At 44.9% G+C, this 26,119-nt stretch overlaps 1 protein-coding gene across 7 annotated transcripts in view; it reads right to left on the bottom strand.

The window, feature by feature from the left end:
* Positions 1-26,119, bottom strand: part of MRPL21 (mitochondrial ribosomal protein L21) — a 1,021,966-nt gene that overhangs the window by 403,167 nt on the left and 592,680 nt on the right. The window contains exon 1 of one of the 7 annotated variants that reach the window (XM_050758225.1): positions 18,758-18,762. The exons of the other annotated variants lie outside the window; for them this stretch is intronic. The gene's annotated coding sequence lies outside the window, so the exon portion shown is untranslated. Of the gene's footprint in view, positions 1-18,757; positions 18,763-26,119 lie in introns of those variants that run through there. 7 annotated transcript variants of the gene reach the window in all.

Genomic DNA, 26,119 nt, shown 5'->3' with positions numbered 1-26,119 from the left:
GAACATCCCCTAAGGCACCTCTGTGCTCCATGAGGAGCTTGTAATTAGTAGGTGGGGATCCTGAGGGGCAAGGTTGACTGAGGCTTTGCTTGGGAGATGGAGCCCTCTGAGGGATGGGATTGAAAGGGTATTGTTTGCAGTCACATAACCTCTCTAGGGATCAGTATTTTGTTTGTTTGTTTGCTTGGTTGTTTGGTTTTACCTCCCCAATGGGGCATAGGCTGAAGTGAGGATCCCACCAATGTCCACAGGCTTCCTGCATGAATTCCTCCATTCTTACCTCTGTACTGATGACTTGCAGACCTCTCCCCAGCCCGGTCTCCCTCCTAGATTTCAGAGCCATATCTTCCACTGTATGTGTTAATGTTTCTGTTTGGATACCCTACAGACATCATGGTGGTGTCAAACTAAGGAATTCATTATCTCATTCAGTGACTTTTTCATTTCAGTTGTTATTTTCAGTTCTAGAATTTCCATTTGGTTCTTTTGATTGTAGTTTTTGTTTCTCTGCTTAGATTCCTTATCTGCTCCCTTATGACAATCATATTTTCCATTACTTTGTCAAGCATATTTTTCTCTAACTTTTTTGGACATATTTATTATTGCTGCTTTGAATGATTTTTCTGCCAAATCTGTTATTCAGGCTATGTCAGAATTGGTTTCTACAGACTGTTTCTGGTTTTCCTTTTGACTATGAGTCACATTTTCCTGTTTCTTTGTGTGTTTGATAATTGTTGGATTATATTTTGGACCTTGTGGGTGACAAGTTGCAGAAACTCTGGATTCTGATATCCTACTCTGGAAAGGGTTGATTTTTATTCCAGGAGGCATTTCAATTACTGGTGGATTACTTGAGCTTGTGTAGTCTTGGTCTTATTATTTGTTATGGCAGATCTGTGGGAAGCCTAATGTGTTTCCCAAGTTTCTCTCAACTTGGTGAGAATCCAGCTCCAATAGCAAATCTTTTTGAGGCTTAGTTCTAAAGGGTTTGTTAGGGAAGATCTACAGCAGGCTTTACTCAAAAGTGTGGTCCTGATTACTAAGATGAGGCTTTTCTGGCCTTGCAGGTAGATGCCTGGGGTGTTAATGAGGTCTCTGAACTCTGGTTAGGAAAGAACTCCAAAGTCCCCGAGCACTGCTTGACATCTGGAATCTCTGTTCCACTCTCAACATTAGAGGAGCCATTCTTCATTAAGCCTGAGGTGGTCTCACCAGCACCCAGGGCCCCTCAGCTGGACTTCGTCCTCCTTCCCCCATGCAGCTCCCTCTTTTCCAAGGCCCTGCCTTGAAGATTCTAGGTGCTTCAGTGATACAGGCTGAATGTTTGTACCCTACTAATCTCATGTTGAAATGCAATCCCCAGTGTTTGAGGTGGGGCCTGGTGCTAGGGTCATGGGGGTGGATCCTTCATGAATAACTTAGTGCCATCCCCTTAGTAATGACTGAATTCACGTGAGATCTTGTTTAAAAGTGTGTGGCACCCGCCCCCTCTCTCTCTTGCTCCTGCTCTTGCCATGTGATGTACCTGCTCCCACTTCACCTTCCACCATGACCCTCCTGAGGCCCTCACCAGAAGCAGATTCCAGCACTATACTTCCTGTACACCCAGCAGAGCTGTGAGCCAATTAAACCTCTTTTCTTTATAAATTACCCACTCTCAGGTATTCCTTTATAGTAAAGCAATGGACCAACACATTCAGCTATTCCAGACTCTAGTCTCTGCCCTCTCTGTACGCAGTGTGAGGGCCACTGTGTTCAATGTGGATCCCAGCTCACTGCACCATGATGCGAACTCATCCCCAGTCACAGATCCAGGAAGATCATGGGGCTCAGCTCATGCTTTTTTCTTCTTCTTTTGGGGATTGCAAGCTTGTTCTGTCAGGGATACAGTGTTGGCCTTCTGTACTCTGTCCAGTCTTCTGAGTGCGTATAGCTCCAGTTACTATGCCATGACCAGACATGAGTAATGCACATTTTTACCCAAAACCTTCCTCTCCCATATTCTTCATCCACTCGTTTCTCCAAAATAGAATCTTTGCCACCGCCCTCTCTATCACTTCCTATGGGCGATTCATCTGCAAAATTGGCTCCTTTGACATTTCACTGGAGCCCTTGAGTCTGTCAAACTTTTCTTCTCTCCTCCCCTTGCCCAGGTCCAGGCCACTGCCTGTCCTCACTAGGACCAACCAACTGCCTCCTCGCTGGCCGCCAGCCTCCAGTCTTGCTCTGCTCTGGTCCATTTCCCACCAAGGAGCCAGAGGCCCCTTTTAAACCTGCAGATCTGACATTGACTCTGCCTTACATAAAGCCCGAAGTTGTTGCCTTGGCTGGCAAAATTCTCGAAATCTGCAACCCCCACCTAGGTCTGTCCCCGTGTTATTGCCACTTTCCCACACTCCTGCCACATGGATCTATTTGCAGCTCCTAGATGCCATCAGGCCACCTGTTGTCTGGGATCCCTTACTCCATGTGTGACTGCTGTCCCTGGATATTCTGTCCAGCAAGCTTTCCAGTGTAGTCCATTGTCACCCCCTCTGGGTGGCCTTCCAGGCCAAGTGAGGCCTTTCTCTACGTGCAGGCACAGTGCCTGTGTTTCCTCCCTCAGGAGGCTCTGAGCTCTGCTAAAGCAGGAAGGGAGGTGGGTTCACCACACTTCCCAGAGCCTGGAGGACACGCCCCCTTACTGTTTGAAGAGGGAGTCAATGTCAAAGGCTACCGGGGGGCAGGAAGGCGGAGGTGTTGTGCACCACAATGTTGGACGTGGAGCCTGGGGACTTCCCAACATGGATGCAAACTCTGCAGAGGGAAGGGATGCTCCACAGGCTGACCATTGGCAACGATTCTGGGGGTTCTGCTGGTACCCACAGGGAAAGTGGTGGTGATAGCTCCTTGCAGAAGCAATGAGAACAGCCCAGGATGAAGGGGTGTGTGTAGATGGGGCCATGTGCACATTGGTCCCCAGAGATACTTCTAGGGCCACCTGCAACCCCTTGAGGACCCCCAGACCCGCTGTAAGACCTGAGGTTGGAAGGATTTCATGCTCCCCCTGGCCGCTGCCACCTGTCTCCCCAACTTTGACCACCTATCACCCTATCCAATGATACCCTCCTTTGGTGGGAAACTCCAGCAGAGACCTCCTCAACTTCTGGCCTCAGGCGTTTCTCCTTCTCGCCACCAACTTCCCACCCCCGGGAAAGTCCACATTCTTGAGCTAGACATTCACTGGGGGAATCACTACCTGGTGCCCCGTGTGCAGATGCCAGGGCAGGAGGTGTCCTCCCTCCCCGGAGTTGCGTCCTCCCCCTGCAGGCTGTGCACGGTGCTCCCAGCCTGCCTCCCCAAAAGTCGTAGGTAACTGTCAGGTCTTTCACTGCAACACCCACACAATTTGGGTCTGGATAAACAACAATGGGGGATCCTTCAGGGGATGGAGAAAGTAATTGAGGAAAAGAAAGAGAAGTGGAACTTAGGAGAGTGGTAGGGAGAGACAGGCCGTTAGTGAGGGAGGGAGAGAGTGAGAGGTGTGGACAGACCCTGTGTCAATTCCAGAGGTAACGCTGACCACCCCCAGGGCAGGGCAGGAGCCAAGAGACAAGAGAGGAACCCAGGGAGCATTTCAGCCCAGGCTGAGGAGGCCCCAAGAGTCCCTGCACCCCAGGAGTGCTGTGGGTGTGCAGGGCAAGAACCCCTGTGCTGGAAATGCCTTCTTTTGCCCCTCCAGGCCTGCCCTCTGCCCTGCTCTTTGCTTCAGGGGCCGAGCCTGATGGACCCATTCCTCAGCTCCCATGCCCTCTGGCTTCCTGTTGGGAGTGCCCCAGCTGCAGGTAAAAGGGAGAGGGGAGGGTGAAGTCAGAATATTCACATCACAGCATTGAAAGAAGCTTTGGGGTCACCTTGGGCAGGCTGTGTCCCTAAACTGAAGGTCTTAAACTTCTCCCAAGGCAGGCCCCTCTCCAAGATTCCCTCCTTTCCAGGTTCTGGGATGGCTTATGCCTTCCCTTAAACCTTCAGCCTCAGGGTGGCCGCAGCCCTGGGGCGTGGGCTGTGGTGCACCTGCCTGCCCAGATGGTTTCCCTGTACCCAGTCGTTCTTTCCTAGTGGAAACCTGACACTTCTCCATTCTGTGGCAGCCTAGGAGGGTGGTCTGTACCCCAGAGAGGCCTCCAGCTGTGATGTGCCACTGCCTCCTCATGCAGGAGGCTTTGATGGGGTACACTCTAAACACCCCCAGGACTACCTAGGCATCCTCCCGGAAAGCTGGGTGCAAGCCAGAGCAGGGCTCCCCGGTCCATGAGGGTGCAGCAGATGGAAGGCCAGCCTGGTGACCACGTGGTGACAGCACAGGGCAATGATGACTGCAGGCTCTGGGGTCACAGGGATTTTGGTTCAAGTTCTGCCTCTACCTGTTACTCATTGTGCACCGTTGGGGTGCCCCACATCATCTTTCTGAGTCTCAGTTCCATCTAGAGTTCCATAAAGAATTCAGCAAGAGGCCGAATGTGAAGCCTCCAGCCCCAGCTCCAGCTCGCAGTGGCCCCAGCACACGCTGATGGGGCACGTATTCCCAGCTGCCCTGTTGGTTTTCCTAAGTGAATCGCTGCTGAGTCAAAGTTAGCAGGTCCCCAAAGTAGAAACTTTGTCAGATTCCAAAGAATGTCAGCCCCAGTGACTCACGTGTGTTTCTCCCAAAAACACAATCGCAGGCCTTTGGGATCAGCTCAGCCATCTCTGAGAGACATTTCAATGCTGTGAGCAGGATGCTGGGTTCCGGCCACAAAAGAGCTGGGTGCAAGCCTGGCCTCCATGAAAGGAGTTCCCACTTGGAAAATCTGATTCAATTGACTTCTCCCTTTCAGTTTAGCTTCACGGCTCTCTGGCTATGTCTACGGCTAAGAACTACCGCTCCATGATGAATTGCCTGGCAGATGGTGGTTGTGATGTTTGTGTTGTTGCTATGGTGATGGAGTTGTTGTTACTGATGGTGGTGATCCTGGCAGTGGTGGTGGATTATTTCTAAGGGTGGTAGTGGGGTGGTGATGTGGTGGTGACGGTGACAGTGTGGTAGTCTTGGGTGGTGATGATGGTGGCGCTGATGGACATGGTGGTGAGGTGGTAGTTATGGTGATAGGATATCGATAGTGCTGGGGATGGAGTTGGTGACGGTGATGGTAATGGTGGTGTTGTTTTCAGTGCCAGTTGTGACGAGGTGATGGTGGTAATATGATGATAGGATATTGATAGTGCTGGGGGTGGAGTTGATGACGGTGATGGTAATGGTGGTGTTGTTTTCAGTGCTGGTTGTGATGAGGTGATGGTGGTAATAGCAGTAGTACTGGTGATGCTGGTGGTGGTAGTGGATTGTTGGTGGTGGTGGTGAGATTGGTGCTCTTCATGGTGATAGTGGAGGTGGTCAGGATGGTGGAGGTGGAGGTGATGGTTTCAGTGATGGTACTGGTGAAGATGGAGGTGATGGTTTTAATGATGCTGATGGTGGCTGTGGGGGTGATGGCTTTGGTGATGTTGGTGGTGGAGGTGGGGGTGATATTTTTGTGAATTGTGGTGGTAGTGATGGTGGTGGTAGAGGTGGAGGTGATGACTTTGGTGATGGTGGTGGTGGTGATGTTGATAGTGGAAGTGGGAGTGATGGTGGTGATGGAGGCAGCAGTGATAGTTTTGTGGATGGTGATGGTAGTGGTGAAGGTGGAGGTGACGGTTTTAGTGGTAGTGGTGGTGGGGGTGATGGTTTTGGTGATGGTGGTGATGATGATGTTGGCAGTGGAGTAGAGGTGATAGTTTTAGTGATGGTGGTGGTGGGGGTGGGAGTAATGATTTTGGTGATGGTAGTGGAGGTGGGGGTGATGGTTTTGGTGATGGTGGTGGTAGTGGTGATGGTGATGTTAGTGGTGGAGGTGGAGGTAATGATTTTAGTGATGATGGTGATGATGATGTTGGTGGTGGAGATGGGGGTGATGGTAATAGTGATGGTGATGGTGGAGGTGGGGGTGATAGTTTTGGTTGTGGTTGTGGTGATGGTGATGTTAGTGGTGGAGGTGGAGGTAATGATTTTAGTGATGATGGTGATGATGATGTTGGTGGTGGAGATGGGGGTGATGGTAATAGTGATGGTGATGGTGGAGGTGGGGGTGATAGTTTTGGTTGTGGTGGTGGTGATGGTGATGGTGGTGGTGGAGGTGAAAGTGATGGTTTTGGTGGTGGTGGTGGTAGAGGTAGGGGTGATGGTTTTGGTGATGGTGGTGGTGATGGTGATGTTGGTGGTGGAGATGGAGGTAATGATTTTAGTGATGGTGATGGTGGAGATGGGGGTGATGGTTTTAGTGATGATGATGGTGGGGGTGATGATTTTGGTTTTGGTGGTGGTGGTGGTGGAGGTAGGGGTGATGGTTTTGGTGATGGTGGTGGTGGTTGTGATGGTGATGCTGGTGGTGGAGGTGGAGGTAATGATTTTAATGATGGCAGTGATGATGATGGTGGTGGAGATGGGGGTGATGGTTTTAGTGATGATGATGGTGGGGGTGATGATTTTGGTTTTGGTGGTGGTGATGGTGGAGGTGGGGGTGATGGTTTTGGTGGTGGTGGTGGTGGTGGTGATGGTGATGTTAGTGGTGGAGGTGGGGGTGATAGTTTTAGTGATGTGGTGGTGGAGGTGATGGTTTTAGTGATGCTAGTGTTAATGATGGTGATGGTGGTATAGGTGGAAGTGATGGTTTTGGTGGTGGTGGTGGAGGTGGGGGTGATGGTTTTGATGATAGTCATGGTGGTGGTGATGGTGGTGTTGGTGGTGGAGGTGTAGGTAATGATTTTAGTGATGGTGACGATGGTGGAGATGGGGGTGATAGTTTTAGTGATGTGGTGGTGGAGGTGATGGTTTTAGTGATGGTAGTGTTAATGATGGTGATGTTGGTGGTGTAGGTGGAAATGATGGTTTTGGTGGTGGTGGTGGTGGTGGAGGTGGAGGTGATGGTTTTGATGATAGTCATGGTGGTGGTGATGGTGGTGTTGGTGGTGGAGGTGTAGGTAATGATTTTAGTGATGGTGACGATGGTGGAGATGGGGGTGATAGTTATAGTGATGTGGTGGTGGAGGTGATGGTTTTAGTGATGCTAGTGTTAATTATGGTGATGTTGGCGGTGGAGGTGGAAGTGATGGTTTTGATGGTGGTGGTGGTGGTGGTGGAGGTGAGGGTCATGGTTTTGCTGATGGCAGTGGTGGAGGTGAGGGTGATGGTGGTAGAGGTGGAAGGGATGGTTTTGGTTGTGGCAGTGGTGGAGGTGAGGGTGATGGTGGTAGAGATGGAAGGGATGGTTTTCATGATGGTGGTGGTGGATGTGGTAATAGTTTTGGTGATGGTGGTGGTGATGGTGATGTTGGTGATGGAGGTGGAGGTAACGATTTTAGTGATGGTGATGGTGGTGGAGATGGGGGTGATAATTTTAGTGATGATGATTGTGGGGGTGATGATTTTGGTTATGGTGGTTGTGGTGATGGTGATGTTAGTGGTGAATGTGATAGTTTTAGTGATGTGGTGGTGGAGGTGATGGTTTTAGTGATGCTAGTGTTAATGATGGTGATGGTGGTAGAGGTGGAAGTGATGGTTTTTTGTGGTGGTGGTGGTGAGGGTGATGGTGGTAGAGGTGGAAGGGATGGTTTTGGTGGTGGTGGTGGTGGTGGTGGAGGTGAGGGTGATGGTGGTAGAGGTGGAAGGGATGGTTTTCATGATGGTGGTGGAGGTGAGGGTGATGGTGGTAGAGGTGGAAGTGATGGTTTTGGTGGTGGTGGAGGTGAGGGTGATGGTGGTAGAGGTGGAAGGGATGGTTTTCATGATGGTGGTGGAGGTGAGGGTGATGGTGGTAGAGGTGGAAGTGATGGTTTTGGTGGTGGTGGAGGTGAGGGTGATGGTGGTAGAGGTGGAAGGGATGGTTTTCATGATGGTGGTGGTGGATGTGGGGGTGATGGTTTTGACAATGATGATAGTGATGGTGGAGGTGGAAATGGTGAGGTGGTGGTAGTGGTGACGGGATGTCAACGTGGTTTTGGTAGAGATGAAGGTGGTGGTGATACCTCACAACCTCAGCCCAGGAGAAGTATAGCAAGAGAAGATTTGAAGTCGGAGGACCTTACTTCTGGGTCCAATTCTGCTACTTACTACCTGGTGACCTGGGGCAATTTGCCTGGCCTCTCTGAAGCTCAGTTTTCTCATCAGTAAAGGGAATGATATTGCTTCCCTTTCTGGACAGTGTGGGGATTAGAGGGGCCGAGGCCTGTGGCCGCCTGTGATTAACTGTAATTCTGGGGCACTGTGGGCCTTGAGGATGGGCCAGCTTGGCTGCTGTGCAGACAAGGCCAGGGTCTAGAGAATGCTGCTGCAGAGGACTGCAGCATCTGTGACTTTTTCTGGGGAGCAGGAGCCCCTCCTTGTTCAGGGGGCAGCTCCTCTTCCTTTTGGGGAATCTCACACAATGTATATCTCCCTTGGTGTGGTTCAGAGGGGCTGGCAGTCCTAGGATCCACACTTCCTGGTCACAGGGGTGGACCTTTGATGCAGGCTGGGCCCAGTGTATCTCTCCCTAGGCCTCTTCTACTTTGGCTCAAGAGCTACAAAACTGCCTGAGGCTGCCAACAGTTTTCTTTCCCCTTGAAGAGTCCCCGTTTGCCATGGAAAGTCTAAGGATAACTCACTAAGAGCAGCAGAGACAAGAAGCACGGAAAGAGGAGGATGGGGAGAAAGAGGAGGAGAAAGAGGGGTGGTGCCAAAGAGAACCCCAGGGGCTTCTATCTCAACCAATCGGACCTAGAAAGAGATGCTGCTGAAAAACTTAAAGAAAGGGCCAAAAAGCTAAGAGAATACCCAGGCAATCAACTACATTCTTGGTTTAAAAACAGAATCCTAACATTAAGACCATACAATCTTTCCTCTTATCTTCATACCTAAAAGGAAGATATTTTTGTTCCCTTTCAATTGTTTGTTGAGGCAGAATTGACATACAATAAACTGCATATGTTTACAGTGTACAATTTGGTAAGTTTTGACATCTTTATATACCCATGAAAATATCACTATGATCAAGATAATAAATATGTCCACAACCCCCAAAGTTTCCCATGTTCCTCCCCACCCCCATCCCCCGGGAAACACTTCTCTGCTTGTTCTCATGATAGGTTGTTTGCATTTTCTAGAATTTTATATAAATAGTGTCATAAAGTACACACGCTTGCTTTGCCTGGATTCTTTTGCTCCGTATAATTATTCTGAGGTTCATCTACATTGTCACTTGTATGACTAGTTCGTTCCTTTTTATTGCGGAGTACAGTTTCACTAAGTGGATGCACTGGTTTGTTTTTATCATTTATTGATGTCCAGTTAATGGACATCAGAGCTGTTTCTAGTTTGGGGCCATTACAATAAGGCTGCTATGAACATCTGTATATAAGCCTTTGTATGGACATAGGTCTCATTTCTCTTGGGTATATATCGAGGAGTGAAACGACTGGGTCATACCTATCGGTGTTGCTATCGAGATTGTTTTGAATCTGTAGATCAATTTTGGGAGAATTGGCATCTTTTGACCCATGAACATGGTCTATTTCTCAGTTGATTTAGGTCTTCTTTAATTTCTCTCAGCAAAGTTCAGTTTCACACGGGTTTTTGTCAGACTCGTCTATGTGTGTATTTCCTATTTTTGTTGTGTTTCTGTAATTGTTTTTGTTCCGGGTGTGTCATGTTGCTGTTATACAGACACACAATGGCTTTTTGTATATGGATCTTCTATACTGCAACCTTGTGAAACTCATTGGTGACTTCTAGTAGCTTTTTTCATAGACTCCATAAGATTTTCTCTGTCGATGGTCGAATTGTTTGTAAATAAAGACAGATTTATTTGCTCCTTTCTAATTCAAAGACACTTCCTCCCTTCCTCCCTTCCATACTTCCCTTCTCTTCCCCTCCTCCTTCTTTTTTCTTTCTTCTTAAAGCCTTACTACACTGGCAAGAACCTTACATGCAATGTTTATTAGAAGTGCCTTATTCCTGATCTTAGAGGGAAAGATTTTGGTCTTTCACTATTAAGTATGATGTTAGTTGTGGGTTTTTCACAGATGCCCTTTACCAGGTTGAGGAAGTTTCCTTTTATTCCTATTTTGTTGAGGGTTTTTATCAGCAATACATGCTGAATTTCGACAAATGCTTTTCCTGCATCTGTCGAGACAATGTGCTTTTATATTGTAAATATAATATTTTCACAATAATATTATGAATTACATTGTTTTCTAATGTTAACCAACCTTGTATTCCGACAATAAACTATACTTGATCATATGTATTATTCTTTTATGTGTTGCTGGACTTGATTTTTAAAACTTTGTTTAGAATGTTTGCATCTATTTCATGAGGGATATTAGTTTGTAGCTTTCTTTTCTTGTAACATATTTGTATGATTTTGACATTACAGTAATGCTGGCTTCATAAAATAAGTTGGAAATGTTCCTTTCTCAAATTTTCTGGCAAATTTTGCTTAGATTGAAATTATTTCTTTCTTAAGTGTTTCATAAAATTCACCAGTAAGGCCTAGAATTTTCTCTGTGGGAAAGTTTTTAACTTCTTAAAAACATATGGACTACTCAGGTTATCTATTTCTTCTTGAGTGAGCTTTATTAGTTTTTTTCTTTCAAGGAATTTGTCCATTTCATCTAAATTGTCAAATTTCTTGGCATACAATTATTTATCATATTTCTTTTAATATGTGTACAATCAGTAGTAATGCTACCTCTCTCATTTCTCATATTAGTAATTTGTCTTCTTTCTTTTTTATCTGATGAGTAGGGCTTGATGTTTGTAAGTTGGATTGATCTTTTCAAATTACCAGTTTTTGGTTTCATTGATTCCACTTTTTTTATTTTATTGACTTCTGCTCTAATCTTTATTATTTCCTTTTTTCTGTTTCTCTTTGGTTAAACTTGTCCTTTTTTCTCTAGTTTCTTAAGGTAAAAGCTGGGATATTTTAGTGCTATAAATTACTTAGCGTACTGGTTTAACTACATCCCACAGGCTTTGATAGGTTGTGTTTTCATTTTCAAATATCTCAGAATGTTTTCTAATTTCCATTTTCTAATTATCTTTTTGATTTCTTTAAACTGTGCTTTACAGAGAAGTGTTATTTAGTTTCCAAATGTTTGGGGATTTTGCAGACATCATTCTATTATTTGGTGTCTAATTTTATTCTATTTTGGCCAGAAAACGTATGTTGAATGATTTGAATCCTTTCAAATTTATTGAGATTTTTCACACCCTTTTAAATGTATTGAGATGAGATTATGATATATTTTTGAAAAATGTTCTGTGTATTTGAAGATAATTTATATTTTGCTGTTGAGAATGAAGCGTTCTAAACATGCCCATTGGGTCACATTTATTGCTAGATTGCTAGTGTTATTCAAGTCTTCTATATTCTTCTTCTTTTCTTCCCTTTTTTTTTTTTCTTGGAGACAAAGTCTTACTTTGTCACCCAGGCTGGAGCGCAGTGGTGTGATCTTGGCTCACTGTAACCTCTACCTTCTGGGTTCAAGAAATTCTCCTGCCTCAGCCTCTGGAGGAGCTGGGACTACAGGCATGTACCACCACACCTGGCTAATTTTTGTATTTTTAGTGGAAATGGCATTTTGCCATGTTGGTCAGGCTGTTCTCGAACTCCTGACCTCAGGTGATCTGCCTGCTTCGGCCTCCTAAAGTGCTAGGATTACAGGTGTGAGCCACCACACCCAGACCTATATTCTTATTGACTTCTGTATATTTCTCCTGTCAATTATAGAGCTGTTGAAACCTACTACTATGACTGGATTTGTGTATTTCTTTTGTAGTTCTGCTCATTTTGCCTCATGTATTTTGAAGGTCTTATTTGGCATATAAACATCTAGAATTGTTATGTGCACTTGAGAATTGAAACTTTTTGTCATTATGAAATGACTATTTCTGGCAATATTCTTTCCTTTAAAATCTACTTTGCTATTAGTATAGCAAAGTAGCAAATATTAATACAGCAAAGTAGATTGGCATGGTAATTAGCGTGGTACATCTTTTATCCTTTTGCTTTAAAATTATTATTTTTTTAATATTTAAAGTGGGCTTCTTGCAGGCAGCATATAATTGGGTCTTGCTTGTTTTATCCAACCTACCAATCTCTGTTTTTTAATTGCGGTGTTTAGACCATTACATTTAATGTGATTGTTGATATAATTGCATTTAATTCTGCCATCATGTTTTTCGTTTTGTATTTGTATTACTTGTTCTGTGTTTCATTTTCTCTCCTTTCTACCTTCTTTGTGATTAATTGAGTATCATTCATTCCTTCATTTTATCTTATTTGTTGGTTTATTAGCTGTAATTATTTGCTATATTATATTAGTGGTTGCTAAAGGGTTTATAGTATACATCTTATCACAGTCTATCTTTGAATGATATTATCCTTCAGTGATATTATACCACCTAACTTCCAGTAAAAGAAATTTATAGCAGTATACTTTGATTTCATGTCTCACCTTTGTACCATTGTTTTCATACCATTTAGGTGTCCAATTGTGTTTGTGTCTGTGTCTGTGTGTGTACAGCAGTGAGAGGCAGCTGTTATAGTTCCCATTTAGTTGTTGAGAAAAGTTTGGCTTTCCCACTTGTAAAAATAGTTTGCAGCTCAAACGTCCCCTCCTCCAGGCAGCCTTTCCCAGCCTCTGCCGATGACGAACTATTTCCCCACACACAGGCTCCCTTGGCCTGGGCCACACTCTTCTTGCAGCCGCAGGGCATGTCTTTTCTGTCTGCCCCATCAGATGGTCACCTACTTGAGGGCAGAGCTCAAAACCACAGGACTCTCCCTTGAGTCTTTCACAGCCCCTTGTCCACAGCTGGTGCTCCATCTGCACTTACTGAATTGGCCCGAATGCCACGATCCAGATTCAGCCCTAGCAACAACCTCACGGCTTCTCAAGGTGTGGTGCTATGAAAAAAGCATGAGCTTTGAGATTGGAAAGACATGACTTCAAATTCTGAGCCCACCACTAATTGGCTGTGCGTGACTTGGGTGAGAAAGAATCACCTGGGCCTTTGTCTGTCCATTTGTATAACGGGGATATTGACAGGTTTTTCCTGCCAGGCTGGCTATAAAGACAACTAAAATGCACTAAAGCACTAGAACTTTGGCAGGCCTGTCTGGGCACTGAGGAAACACCAGCTTCTCTGATTCTCTGCCCCACACCTCCTTTCTGTTTGGCCCCCTCTCTTGCCCTGGGCCAAAGCTTAAAGTCACACATCGTGAAGTCTTTCTGGTCCATTTGTCCATTTGCCAGTCCAATCTGCAGCCAGATGTCTATGCCCATGAAAGTCTGTCCTGCCAGAGCATTTAATAAATTTGTCATGGGGCAACTATGAGGCCACAGAGCAATGCCTTCCCAGGACACCTGATGTGGGCTGGATAAACCCACCAGGCCTCTGGGATAAGTGTAGGTGGGAACCCCAACTGGTAGTTGCTTAACTATTCACTCTATGATGCAGGAAGCTGAGATGGGGTGGGGAAGGTGATTGGCTACAGTAGGAGAGGCCCCAATTTCCCCCATACCCTGGGGTGACCATGGGATTCAACTGTGGTTCTTTGTGTCTAGGGAAGAGAAATCAACTCCAGCTGACCTAGGCAAAGGGGGCATTTGTTGGATGCATACGGGGTAGATTAGTGAATCCAAGGAAAACTACACCCCCAGGCTGGAGAGGATGAGAGCCAGCTCCAGGCATATTGGGAACAGAGGCTGGACAGGAGAAAAGGCAACTGGTGCTCACCAGCCCCTGCCACATGCCTCGCCAACCCTGGTCTAATGCTCAAGGTGTTTGTGCTGCAGCCATTGAGCCTAAGACCTGAGCCCAGTCCTGATGCCACCTTCAGTGGCTGTATGACTTTAGGCAGGTCACTTCACCTCTCCAAGCTCAGTGTCCTCAGCTTGAGTTGTGAGAGTCTAATGCCATGGAGGATGTACTAGGTACAGTGGAAAGTTCCATGCCCTAGAGAGAGGTTGTCACTGCTTGGTGTGTGTATGAACTTCCTATGGCTATGGTCACAAATTAGCACAAATGAATTCTAACAATGCAAATTTATTCCCATATATTCTGGAGGTCGGACATCTGAAATCAGTCTCCCTGGGATAAAATCAAGGAGTTGGCAGGGCTGGTTTTTCCAGAGGGTCAGGAGGGAAATCCACTGGGGGCACTTTCCAGCTTCTAGAGGCTACTTGTGTTCCTTGGATTGTGGCCCCTTCCTTCATGTTCAAAACAACAGCATAGCCTCACCATGCACCACAATCATTTCACCCATCCGCTTCTGTTGTAACAGGACTTTGCTTGTCTGTCCTCCCGGCCACCTCTCTAAGGACCCTGAGATTCAATTTAGAACCCACTTGGAAAATCCAGCTTGGGATATTTTACTTACTCACATCCCCACAGCCCTGTTTGCATACGCACAGCCCCATTTGCATATGCATGACCCTGTTTGCATATGCATGAATCTGTTTGCATATGCATAGTCCTGGTTGAATGTGTACAGTTCCGGGCATCAGTGTGTGGATACCTCTGGGAGGCTGGCAGTCAGTGCCCCACAGCATGGCCTGTGCCCAGGGATGGCTTGATGTGGGGCAAAGAACCTTGGTGGACACACATGGGTTGACATATTGACCCCCTCCAATGCCAGTGGGGCACCCCTGGATGAGTCATTTGATCTCTCTGGAGCTCTTCATCCAGGAGATGGACACGATGGCTCCCACTCCTCAGGGCTGCAGAAACTGAATGAGACCATACAGCTGTTTGTGAATGTGTCTTTCAGTGGCAGAGATTTCCTTTTCATCAGAACCTGATGAGGAATCTCCTAACATACAGAGGTGACAGAGGCACAGTTGCTGGGACTGGTGGAATCCCCACCTTCCCTACACAGTCCCACACCCTTCCTGCCTGCAAAGAGCCAGGGCTAGGAATGCAGTCGGAGAACCTGTGAGATAGAGTGCAGGCTTGGGGTTCATAAGCAGGGGATGCGGACAGCTCCTCACTCTTCCACCTTGCTCTGCCCCACCCCATGGAGGGAGTGACACGGGAGCTGCACAGAGAAGAGGGCAAAGTGTTTCGGCATCTTGACTTGCCACAGCTGATTGGAAGATGTGGCAGATTGCGTTTCTTTTCCCAACAATGACTGTCTCCTCCCCAAAGAGAATGGGATATCCCCATTTATTCCCATACATTCTGGAGGTCGGACAGCTGAAATCAGTCTCCCTGGGCTAAAATCGAGAAAGCGCCTCCATTCCTGCCCGTGTGCTGCTGGGCAGTACCACCTGCTTGCTTTGGTCAATGGAAGATGAGAGGACAGCATTGACCCTTGGTCTGACTGCAAGCGCTAAGTGCCATTGAGGGTGACAGGAGAAGAGCATGTGCCACCAGGAACTGTGCCTTCAGCGTGAGCCCTGGAACGCAAGCTGTGGGCAGACTCGTGGCTCCATGCAAAGTGCAGGGGACATAAACCTTCACTGCTATACACCTCTGAGAGGTGCGGCGGTTTATACCACAGCAAAACCGCCAGGCAATGCAGCTTCCAAGTGCTGAGTCACACTGGGTTAATGATAGCCCGGTCTACTCGTACCTGGAATCCAGCCCTGGCCAAGCCCACTGAGGGGCATCTAGATTTGGGCACATGAACTTAGCTATATGTTATGTTATCTAGCCTGGGGCAGAGAGGGAAGGCAAGATATCAAGCCCCATGCCTAGGACTTAAAAAAATCAATTTTTACATAGGAACAATTTATATTCAATACATTATACATCTTTTAAGAGTAAAGCTCAATGATTTTTCTTTCTTTGTGGGACACGGTTTCACTCCGTCACCCAGGATGGAGTCCAGGGGTGAGATCTTGACTCACTGCAGCCTTGACCTCCCAGGCTCAAGCGATCCTCCCACCTCAGCCTTCCAAGTAGCTGGGACCACAGGCACGTGCGACAACACCCAGCTAATTTTTGTATTTTTTGTAGACATGGAGTTTCACCATGTTGCCCAGGCTGGTCTCAACCTCTGGGCTCAAACAATCCTCCTGCCTTGGCCTCCCAAAGTGCTGGGATTACAGGTGTGAGCCACCGTGCCCGGCCACAATGACTTACTATTCTTATTTATTTATTTATTTATTATTTTATTTATTTTTTTTGAGATGGAGTCTCTCTCTGTTGCCCAGGCTGGAGTGCAATGGTGTGATCTCGGCTCACTGCAACCTCTGCCTCCCGGGTTCAAGCGATTCTTCTGCCTCAACCCCCTGAGTAGCTGGGATTATAGGCACCTGACACCACACCCAGCTAATTTTTTCTATTTTTAGTTGAGATGGGGGTTTTGCCATGTTGGTCAGGCTGGTCTCGAACTCCTGACCTCAGGTGATCCACCTGCCTCGGCCTCCCACTACACCGATTTTTAAAAATCTACTTTGCGGAGGTATAATTTACATACAATAAAATTCACTAATTTAAGCATGCAATTCAGTGAGTTGACAAATGTACACAGTTGGGTCACTGCCACTTTTATCAAGAGGTAAAACACTTTCAGAAAGCTTCTGCACGCCTCTTTGCAATCAGTCAGCCACTCCCTACTGCAGGTAACAACAGAGCTGCTTCCTGCAGCTACTGTGTGAATTTACGTGTCACAGAATGCTGTACAAACAGAGTCCTATGCAGCCTGGGCTCTCCTTTGTCCTCCTGGCTCAGCACGACCCCAGTGACTGCGTGAGGCTGTGCGTATCTGCAGCCTGCCCCTTTTCATGGTGTTTATCCACTCACACAGTGATGAGCAGTGGTAAACAGTGGGTTTATTTCCGCTTCCTGCTGCTATAAATATTTGCGTATGACTCTTTTCGTGGGCAGATGTTATTTCTCTTGGAAAAGCACCTAGGTGAGGGTTATATGGAAAAAGTATATTTAACTTTGTAAGAAACTGCCAAATTACTGCAGAATGGCTGTACACCTTTCCAGGGCCGCCGTCAGTGCATGGCAGCTCCGATGTGCTCCAGCTCCATCCTTGCCAGTGCTGGGGGTGGCCCATCTCATCTGAGGTGCTTTAGTGGGCATGAAGTGGCATCTCACTGTGGTTTAATCTGCATTTTCACGATTGCCAATGCTGATGAGCACCATTTCATGAGTGTATTAGCCAGTTAGGTATTTCCTTCTGTGGAGCATACATTCACACCCATTGCCCATATATTTATTGTGTTATTTATGATTGTGTTTATGAGAGTCCTTTAGACATCCCTTTTTTTTTTGAGACTGTCACTTTTACCAAGAGATAAAAATACTTTCAGAAAGTTTCTGCACGCCTCTTTGCAATCAGTCAACCACTCCCACTATAGGTAACAACAGAGCTGCTTCCTGTAGCTACTGTGTGAATTTACGTGTCACAGAATGCTGTACAGAGTTCTATGCAGCGTGGGCTATTCTTTGCCCTCCTGGCTCAGCACAATCCCAGTGACTGCACGATCTCAGCTCACCGCAACCTTTGCCTCCCGGGTTCAAGCGATTCTCCTGCCTCAGCCTCCTGAGTAGCTGGGACTACAGGTGCCTGCCAACATGCCCAGCTAATTTTTGTATTTTTATGAGACTGGGTTTCACCATATTGACCAGGCTGGTCTCAAACTTCTGACCCTGTGATTTGCCCGCCTAGGCCTCCCAAAGTGCTGGGATTATAGGTGTGAGCCACTACCGCCCCCGGCCTTTTTTTTTTTTTTTTTTTTTTTTCTTTCTGAGACAGAGTCTTACTCTGTCGCCCAGGCTGGAGTGCAATGGCACAATCTCGGCTCATTGCAACCTCTGCCTCCAGGGTTCAAGTGATTCTCCTGCCTCAGCCTCCCGATGAGTAGCTGGGACTGCAGACGCTTGCCATCATGCCGGGCTACATTTTTTGTATTTTTAGTAGAGTCAGGGTTTTGTCATGTTGGCCAGACGGGTCTCAAACTCCTGACCTCAGGTGATCCACCCTCCTCAGGTGATCCACCCTTCCCAAAGTGTTGGGATTACAGTTGTGAGCCACCACGCCCAGCCGAGAGTCCTTTAGATATTCTGAATGCAAACCTTTTGTTGGAGCTATGCATTATGAATATTCTCTCACAGTCTGTGATCTGCCATGTTTTTTGAAGTGCAGAGGGTTTTAATTTTGATGAAGTCAATGGATCAATTTTTAAAATTTTGCCGTGAATACTCTCTGTGTCCTTGTGGTTTCCTTACTGACCCATGAATTATCGTGGGGTTAGTTTTCCTTGACTGCTTTCTTCCCTACTGTGGGTCACATTGTCCCATCTGTGTTTTTCTTTTAATACCTACGAATGTTTCTGTTGTGCACCCATCTTGTGGGTGATGTGTGGTGGAACCTCTATTCCTTTTCCCCCCTCTGAGGAGTGTTGGGATTTTTCTACTCACTCCGAACTTGTACGTACTTGGCTTTATACTTTGCTGGCGGGTTTGTGGGAGCCCGGGGTGCTCCCCAAGCCTCTCTGATGTGGTAGGACTCCACCGCCCACCCTCGTCCCCCACAGATCACATCGGGGCTTGATGTAGTTTGTGATGGGGTGAGTCTGAAGCGGGTCTTGCTCTTGACTGCCTTTCATCCCAGTTGGATGCCCAGGTGCTCAAGAAACCTCTGCACACTGGGTGGCTGCAGCCCCCTTACCCCATGCTCTACTGGAACTCCAGCATCACCTTCCCCCCCCAACTCTGCAGCAGCCACGCTGGGAACCCCTCCTGCAGCCTCATCTTCCCCAGGACTCAGCCAAGGACTCCTGGCTGGGGGACCCCCGACAGCACCTCTGCCCCTGCCTCCCACAGCAGAGCCTCTCTGATACCCTGCCCCACAGCTCCCAGAAGCTTCTGGACTATGAACTCTGGTCTTCGCCTCTTCAGCTCAGTGGAACCACTGTGCTCTGTGAGGCGTCCCGCTTACTGAGCCATGGGGGGAGATGGTCTCCAGGGGTGGCGTGGCTGGCTCCTGAGTGCCCCGCCTCTCAGCATCCAGTCGTGCACTGCTTGCTGTCCACTGGCCACCCAGAGTTGCCTCCAACACGCTGTCCAGTCATGTGTGTTTGTAGAGGGATGGCCCATCCAGCACTGGTTACCCCAACATGACTGAAAGTGGAAGCGACCCAGAGCGTTTTAATCAATTTATTGAATTCTACCTAGAAATCCAAGCCAAAGGTGGACACCTCCATAAAATAAGCCATCCTCCATGAGGTGCAAGGATGAAGTGTGGGGCTGTGGGCCAGAGTGTGACTCCACAGGGCATTAGGCAAGAGGATGGCGTATTAGTCCATTCTCATGCTGCTAATAAAGGCATACATGAGACCAGGTAATTTATAAAGGAAAGAGGTTTACTGGACTCACAGTTCCACATGGCTGGGGAGGCCTCACAATCATGGCAGAGGGTAAAGGAAGAGCAAAGGCACATTTTACATGGCGGCCGACAAGAGAGTGTGTGCAGGGGAACTCCCCTTTAAAAAGCCATCAGATCTTGTGGGACTTGTTCACTGTCACGAGAACAGCAAGGGAAAAATCCCATGAATCAATGACCTCCCACCAGGTCCCTCCCATGACATGTGGGGATTATTACAATTCAAGGTGAGATTTGGGTGGGGGCACAGAGCTGAACCCTATCACCAGCCTATGGAACTTGGTTAGGGAAGTTCAGAGAAACTGGTACTGGGGCTTTGGATGATCACATGGAGAAGTGCTGAGCTCAGAGAGCGTTCAGGGGGACAAGGATGACAGGGTCAAAGATGCATTTTACATTTTTATTTACTTTTTTATTAAAGTAGCACCTACAGGAAATTTAAGTGTACAGTTTCATGAATTTTTAATTCAGTTTTATTGAGGTGTGATGGAAGTACAATAAACTGTGCATACTTAAAGTGTGCAATTTCACGAGTTTGGTGTATGTAAACCACATGGGGCCATTGACACTCTCAAGGTTGTGAGGCCATCCCTGATCCCCCATCACAGATTGCCTTTCCCTGTGCCCCTGTAGTCCACCCCTATCTCCAGGCTTGTCCCCAGGCAACCATGGACCTGCTTTCACAATAGATTCGTTTGCATTTTCCAGAATTTGGTATAGATAGAAACACAAAGGAGGTACTCTAATTTTTTGTCTGGCTTCTTTCTCTAAGTGCTTTGAAATTCATCCGTGGTGTGGCATGCATCAACAAATTATTGCTTCTCTTTTCTTTACCTTTTTTTTTTTTTTTTTTTGAGATAGAGTCTCACTCTGTCACCCAGGATGGAGTCCAGTGGCGCAATCTCGGCTCACTGTAACCTCCGCCTCCCTGGTTCAAGCGATTCTCCTGCCTCGGCCTCCTGAGTAGCTGGAACTACAGGTGCATGCCACCATGCCCAGATAATTTTTGTATTTTTAGTAGAGACAGGGTTTCACCATGTTGGTCAGTCTGGTCTCGATCTTTTAACCTCAGAATCCACCTGCCTCGACCTCCCAAAGTGCTGGAATTACAGGCCTGAGCCACCACGCCCAGCCAATCACTGCTTTTCTTTGTGGAGTAGTCTTCCATTCCACAGAGACATGACAGTTTGAGTATTCAATCAATCACCCATTGATTGACATCTGAGTTGTTGCCAGCTTGGAGCCATTAGGAGTAAAGCTGCTATGAACATTCACGTACAAATCTTGGTAGGGACAAAGTTTCCATGCCTCCTGAGTAAAAACCTGCAGATGGAATTGTTAGGTCAGATGGCAGGTGTATATTGTTTAGTTTTCTAAGTAACAGCCAAACTTTTCCAAAGTGGTTGCACCCTTTCAAACTCCCAGCAGTGTATATGTGAGCTCTAGCTGTTTACTATCCACGCCTGCACGTGATACGTGTCGTCTTTTTAATTTTCGTCACCCTCATAAGGGCATCATAATCTGTCATTGTCATTTCAATCCACATTTCTACAATGGCTGATGACTTTGAAGATTTTTCCCTGTGACCCTTTGTTTGTCTTCTTCAATGGAGAATTAATGCAAATCTTTTACCCATTTGTATTGGCCCGCCTTGTCCTTGAGCTGTAAGGGTTATTGATATGCTCTGGATATGAGTCCTTTGTCTGATCTGTGTTGGGAATGTTTTCTCCCACTCCGACACGACATTTGCCGTTTCCCCAGTCTGACACTTGCCTTTTCATTTTCTTACTGGCATCTTTCAAAGAGCAAGAGTTATTAATTTGGTAAAAGACCAACGTATCAACTGTCTGCATTCATGATTTGTGCTTTTTGTAGTCTCTCCAGGAAATCTCGGCCTACCCCGAGGTCACACATATTTTCTTCTCTATTTTCACCTAGAAGACTTACAGGCATAAAATTTGATTGAATGCTTTTCTAATATGTATTTTTAAATTCGTAAGGTTTATCTCCTATATTTGGTTAATATTATGAATCATACTGATTGATTTTTGAACATTCGGCAGTGAGGATTGCTGTTCATTTGGAACTCCAATTGATTGAAACCAGCTTTTGAAAAGACTATTTTCCCTCCGCTGAATTGCCATGGCACTTCTGTCAAAAATCAATCGACTGTATGTGTGTGAGTCAGTTTCTGGATTCTCTAGTCTGTTGTTCCATTGATCTGTGTGTCTGTCCCTCCACCAATGCGAGGCTGTCTCAATTTCTGTAGCTTCTCAAGTATGACTTAAAATTAGACAAATCCTCCGACTTTGTTTTCTTTCCTATAATTTTTTTTCATCATTTTAAGTCTTTGCATTTCTCTATAAATTTTAGAATTAGCTTGACAATGTTTATCAGGATTGTGTTGACTCTGTAAATGTGTGAACAATTGCCACCTTAATATTGAATCTTCCGGTTTCTGAACAATGATATATGTCTTAATTTATTTAAGTCTTAAATTTCTCTCAGCAATGTTTCATAATTTGTAGTGTTGAGTATTGGTTGTCTTTTGTCAGATTATTCCTAAGGTTTTTATGGGATTTTATTTTATTTTATTTTTTTGGTGCTACCCTAAATAGAATTTTAAATTTTCTTTAATTAATTAATTAATTAATTAATTTGAGATGGAGTCTCACTCTGTTGCCCAGGCTGGAGTGCAGTGGCGCAATCTTGGCTTACCTCAACCGCCACCTCCCAGGTTCAAGTGATTCTTCTGCCTCAGCCTCCCGAGTAGCTGGGACTACAGGCACGTGCCACCGTGCCTGGCTAATTTTTTGCATTTTTACTAGAGATGGGGTTTCACTGTGTTAGCCAGGATGATCTTGATCTCCTGACCTCATGATCTGCCCGCCTCAGCCTCCCAAAGTGCTGGGATTGCAGGTGTAAGCCACTGCGCCCGGCCAATTTTCTTTATTTTTTAACTGTTTGCTGCTATTTGTATAAGAATGGGGTTAATTTTGGTACATTAACTTTGGATCCTGTGACCTTGCTACGCTCACTTAATAGTTGTAATGGTTATTTTATGGGTTTCCTGGGACTTTCTATATAAATTTTCATAGCAGCTGCCAATAAAAACAGTTTTATTTCTTCCTTTTCAATTCAATGACAATCTTAATGTCATATTATATAGACTTTTCAATTTTCAGTACCTTTATAGCTTTTTTTTTCTTTGTTTTTTTTTTTTTTCCTTATTGCAATGGCTAGGATTGCCAGTACAATATTGACTAGATATGGCTACAGAAGGTGGGCACCTTTACCTTTTCCTTAACCTTAAGGGAAAAAAATGTCAGACTCAGCATCATAATATACCTGTAACTTTGTTGTAGATGCCCTTCATTCATTTGAGGATGTTCCCTACTATTACTAGTTTGCTGGAAATTTTTTACTATGAGCGGGCATAAAATTTGATTGAATGCTTTTCTAATATGTATTTTTAAATTCATAAGGTTTATCTCCTATATTTGGTTAATATTATTAATCATATTGATTGATTTTTGAACATTCGGCAGACCTTGTATTCCTGGTTTTAACCTTACTTAGCTCTGATATATTATTATTTTTATATATGATGAGATTTGTTTTGCTAATATTTTTAAAGAATATTTGTGTCTATATTCATGAGGAATGTTGGTCTGTAATGTTCTGTTTTTAAATGTCTTTGCCAGGTTTTTATATTAACGTTATGGAATCTGTGGGCTGTCACTTTTCTGGCCAGAAACCTCTATGGCTGGTGGCACCTTTGTCTGAGTTCTTGTCCTGCATTAAGAAGGACTGAGATACACAGATAAGTAGAGGGTGAGCAAGATGAAGAGGGGCTTTACTTAGTGTTAGAACAGCTCAGAGGAGACCCGCAGTGGGTAGCTCCTCTCTGTAGGCAGGTGATCCCCGTGAGTGCTCAGCTCTCAGCAGAGAGAGTCCCTGAAAAGGGTAGCACCCAGCTGTCCTGTTGTCTGCTCAGCTCTGACTGAGCCCGGGGCTTTTATGGGCCTCAGAGGGGAGGAAGTACACACTGATTGGTCCATGGGCAGCCATGAGCAGCTGAGAAAAGGCACCAGCTCCCACCTGGCCTGAAGGTGGGGGCTGCACCAGGGGACCCATCCCCTTCTGCCCAGGAATCTGTCTGCCTCCCACTACTGTTGATGGTTCCCAGGCTCAGCCCTGACTTTGCTCCAAGATCAGAGTGGGCACCAACAACAGGGATAAGCCAGGCAGCAGGCACTTGGGAAGTCAGGAAGCCAGACTTGGGTGGCTGCAGCTTCACCCAGGAGGGCAGGTCTCCTGCCTTCTCCATGGAGCTGGAGGCCTGGGTCTGCAGCCACAGTTTGGGTGGCTGCAGGGGCACTCAGGGAGCTCCTCAGTCAACTCAGAAGGGGCAGGGCTCCTGCTTGTTCCCCCAGCTCCTGCCAGCTCCATGGAGGGTGCAGCCCCTGCTGCCTTCCTGAGCAGCTGCTGCCTTCTTTAGGGTTATGCTGGCCTTATAAAATGACTTGGGTGATGCTACCTCTTCCTTCATTTTCTGAAAAAATTCCTTAAGATTAGTTTATTTCTTCCTTGAATATTTGATCAAATTAACCAGTGAAACAGTCTAGCTCTGGATTTTCCTTTTTGGAAGGTTTTGTTAAAAAAAAAAAAAGAAAGAAAAAAAACTTTAGCATAATAATGAGATTTCTTTAATAGATGTAGATATTCAGCTATTCTGTTTCCTCTTGTATCAATTTAAGTTTTACTTCTCAAGAAATTTGTCCAATTAATTTAAGTTGTTGAAGTTTGGGTATAAAGACGTTTATGATAACCCTTAAAAGTCTGTAGGATCTGTGTTAATAACACTCTTTCAGTTTCTGCATTGGTAGTTTGTATTCTCTCTTTTTTACTTCAACAGACTAGCTAAGAGTTTATTAGTTTTGTTGATCTCAAATAATCAACTTTTGGCCTTTTTTCCTTCCTTTTTGTCTGTTTTCTATTTCATCGATTTCTGCTCGTTATTGCTTCCTGCCTTCAACTCAATTTGGCTTTACTTTGCTCTTCTTTTTTCTAACTTCTCAAGGTGGATCTTCAGGTAATTGATTTTAAATTGCTCTTGCTTTCTAATGTCAGTATTTAAAGTTCTCAGCTTCCCTCTAACCACTATTATGGCTGAATCCCACAGATTTTGATAGGATGTATTTTCATTATCTTTCCATTCAAATTATTTTCTGATTTCCCTTGTGATTTCATCTTGAATTCACGAGTCATTTGTAGATTCATGAAACATGTATAGATATTTGGGGTTTTGCTAGACATCTTACTGTTACTGATTTCTGATTAGGCTCAGTTGTCAGAGTACACACTCTGCATGATTTCTATTCTTTTAAAATTAATGAGGCCTGTTTTCTGTCCCAGCATATGGTCTTTCTTGGCGAAATGCACCACATACAGCTGCTGGGTGTAGTGTGCTGTACTTATCAGTTAGAGCAAAGTGATGAATATCGATGTTTATATTAGTTTGGTGCAAAAGTAATTGCGGTTTTTGCTGTTACTTTTAATTAAATGAATAATTAAAAATAATTTCTCATATTAATATCATATTGAGTGATTATTAATTAACTAATCAATATGAGTAATTATTAACATTAGTTAACATCATATTGAGTAATTATTATTAATTACCTTATTAATTTTTTATATATTTATTCTTTTAATTGCTGAGAAAGGGTATTAAAATCTCCCTTTGTGATAGTGGGATTTGTGTGCATTTCTTCCCTTTATTAATTTTGTTTCATATATTTTGAGGCTATATCATATATTTTAGACACATCAAAATTTATACTTTTATGCCTTTATGACTAATCATTCGTTTTCTTATGTAAAATGTCTCTCTTTATCTCTGACATTGCTGTCTTGAAAGTTAATATTAATATCAATCTAAGAATATTAATTAATATGAGTAATTAAAAATAATTGCTCATATTAATATATTGAGTAATTATTACTAATTAACTAATCAATATGAGTATTAACATTAGTTAACATCATATTGAGTAACTATTATTAATAATGTCTCATATTGATTAATTAATAGCAATATAGCCACCCTGACATCTTGTGTTTATTCTTTGCATCTTATGTTTATTCTTTTCAGTTTATTTACTTTCAGCTTATTTGTGTTTTTGTATTTAAAGTAAATCTCTTGTGGGCAGCACATAATTGGGTGTTGCTTTTAAAAATCCATATTGTCAATTTCTTTCTTTTCATTGGAGTGTTTAGAACATTAACATTTAATGCTGATCTTTTCTCTTTTTTGGTTCCTTTATCCCCCTCTCTCTGCATGCTTTTGGATTATTTGAATATTTTTTAGTATTCCATATTAATTTATCTGTTGGCTGTTTGGCTGCATTTCCCTGTGTGTATGTAGTTGCTCTACGCATGGTTCCTTTGATTCTACCCTGTTTGGGGTTCTCTGAGTTTCTTGAATCTGTAAACTTATGTCTTACACTAAACATAGAAGATTTTCAGTCATTATGTCTTCAAAGATTTTTCTGCTCCTATCTCACTCTCCTCTCCTTCTGGACTAGTTATAATGTTTAAGAGCTTTGGATATGGCTTCACAGGTTCCTGATGCTCTCTGTTCATTTCCTTCCTCAATCTTTTTTTCCCCTGTGTCC

The sequence above is a fragment of the Macaca thibetana genome, chromosome 14 (assembly GCF_024542745.1).
Source record: "Macaca thibetana thibetana isolate TM-01 chromosome 14, ASM2454274v1, whole genome shotgun sequence".
Taxonomy (NCBI): domain Eukaryota; kingdom Metazoa; phylum Chordata; class Mammalia; order Primates; family Cercopithecidae; genus Macaca; species Macaca thibetana.
The sequence above is the reverse complement of the archived record's forward strand: the minus strand, read 5'-3'. Positions and strand labels throughout refer to the sequence as shown.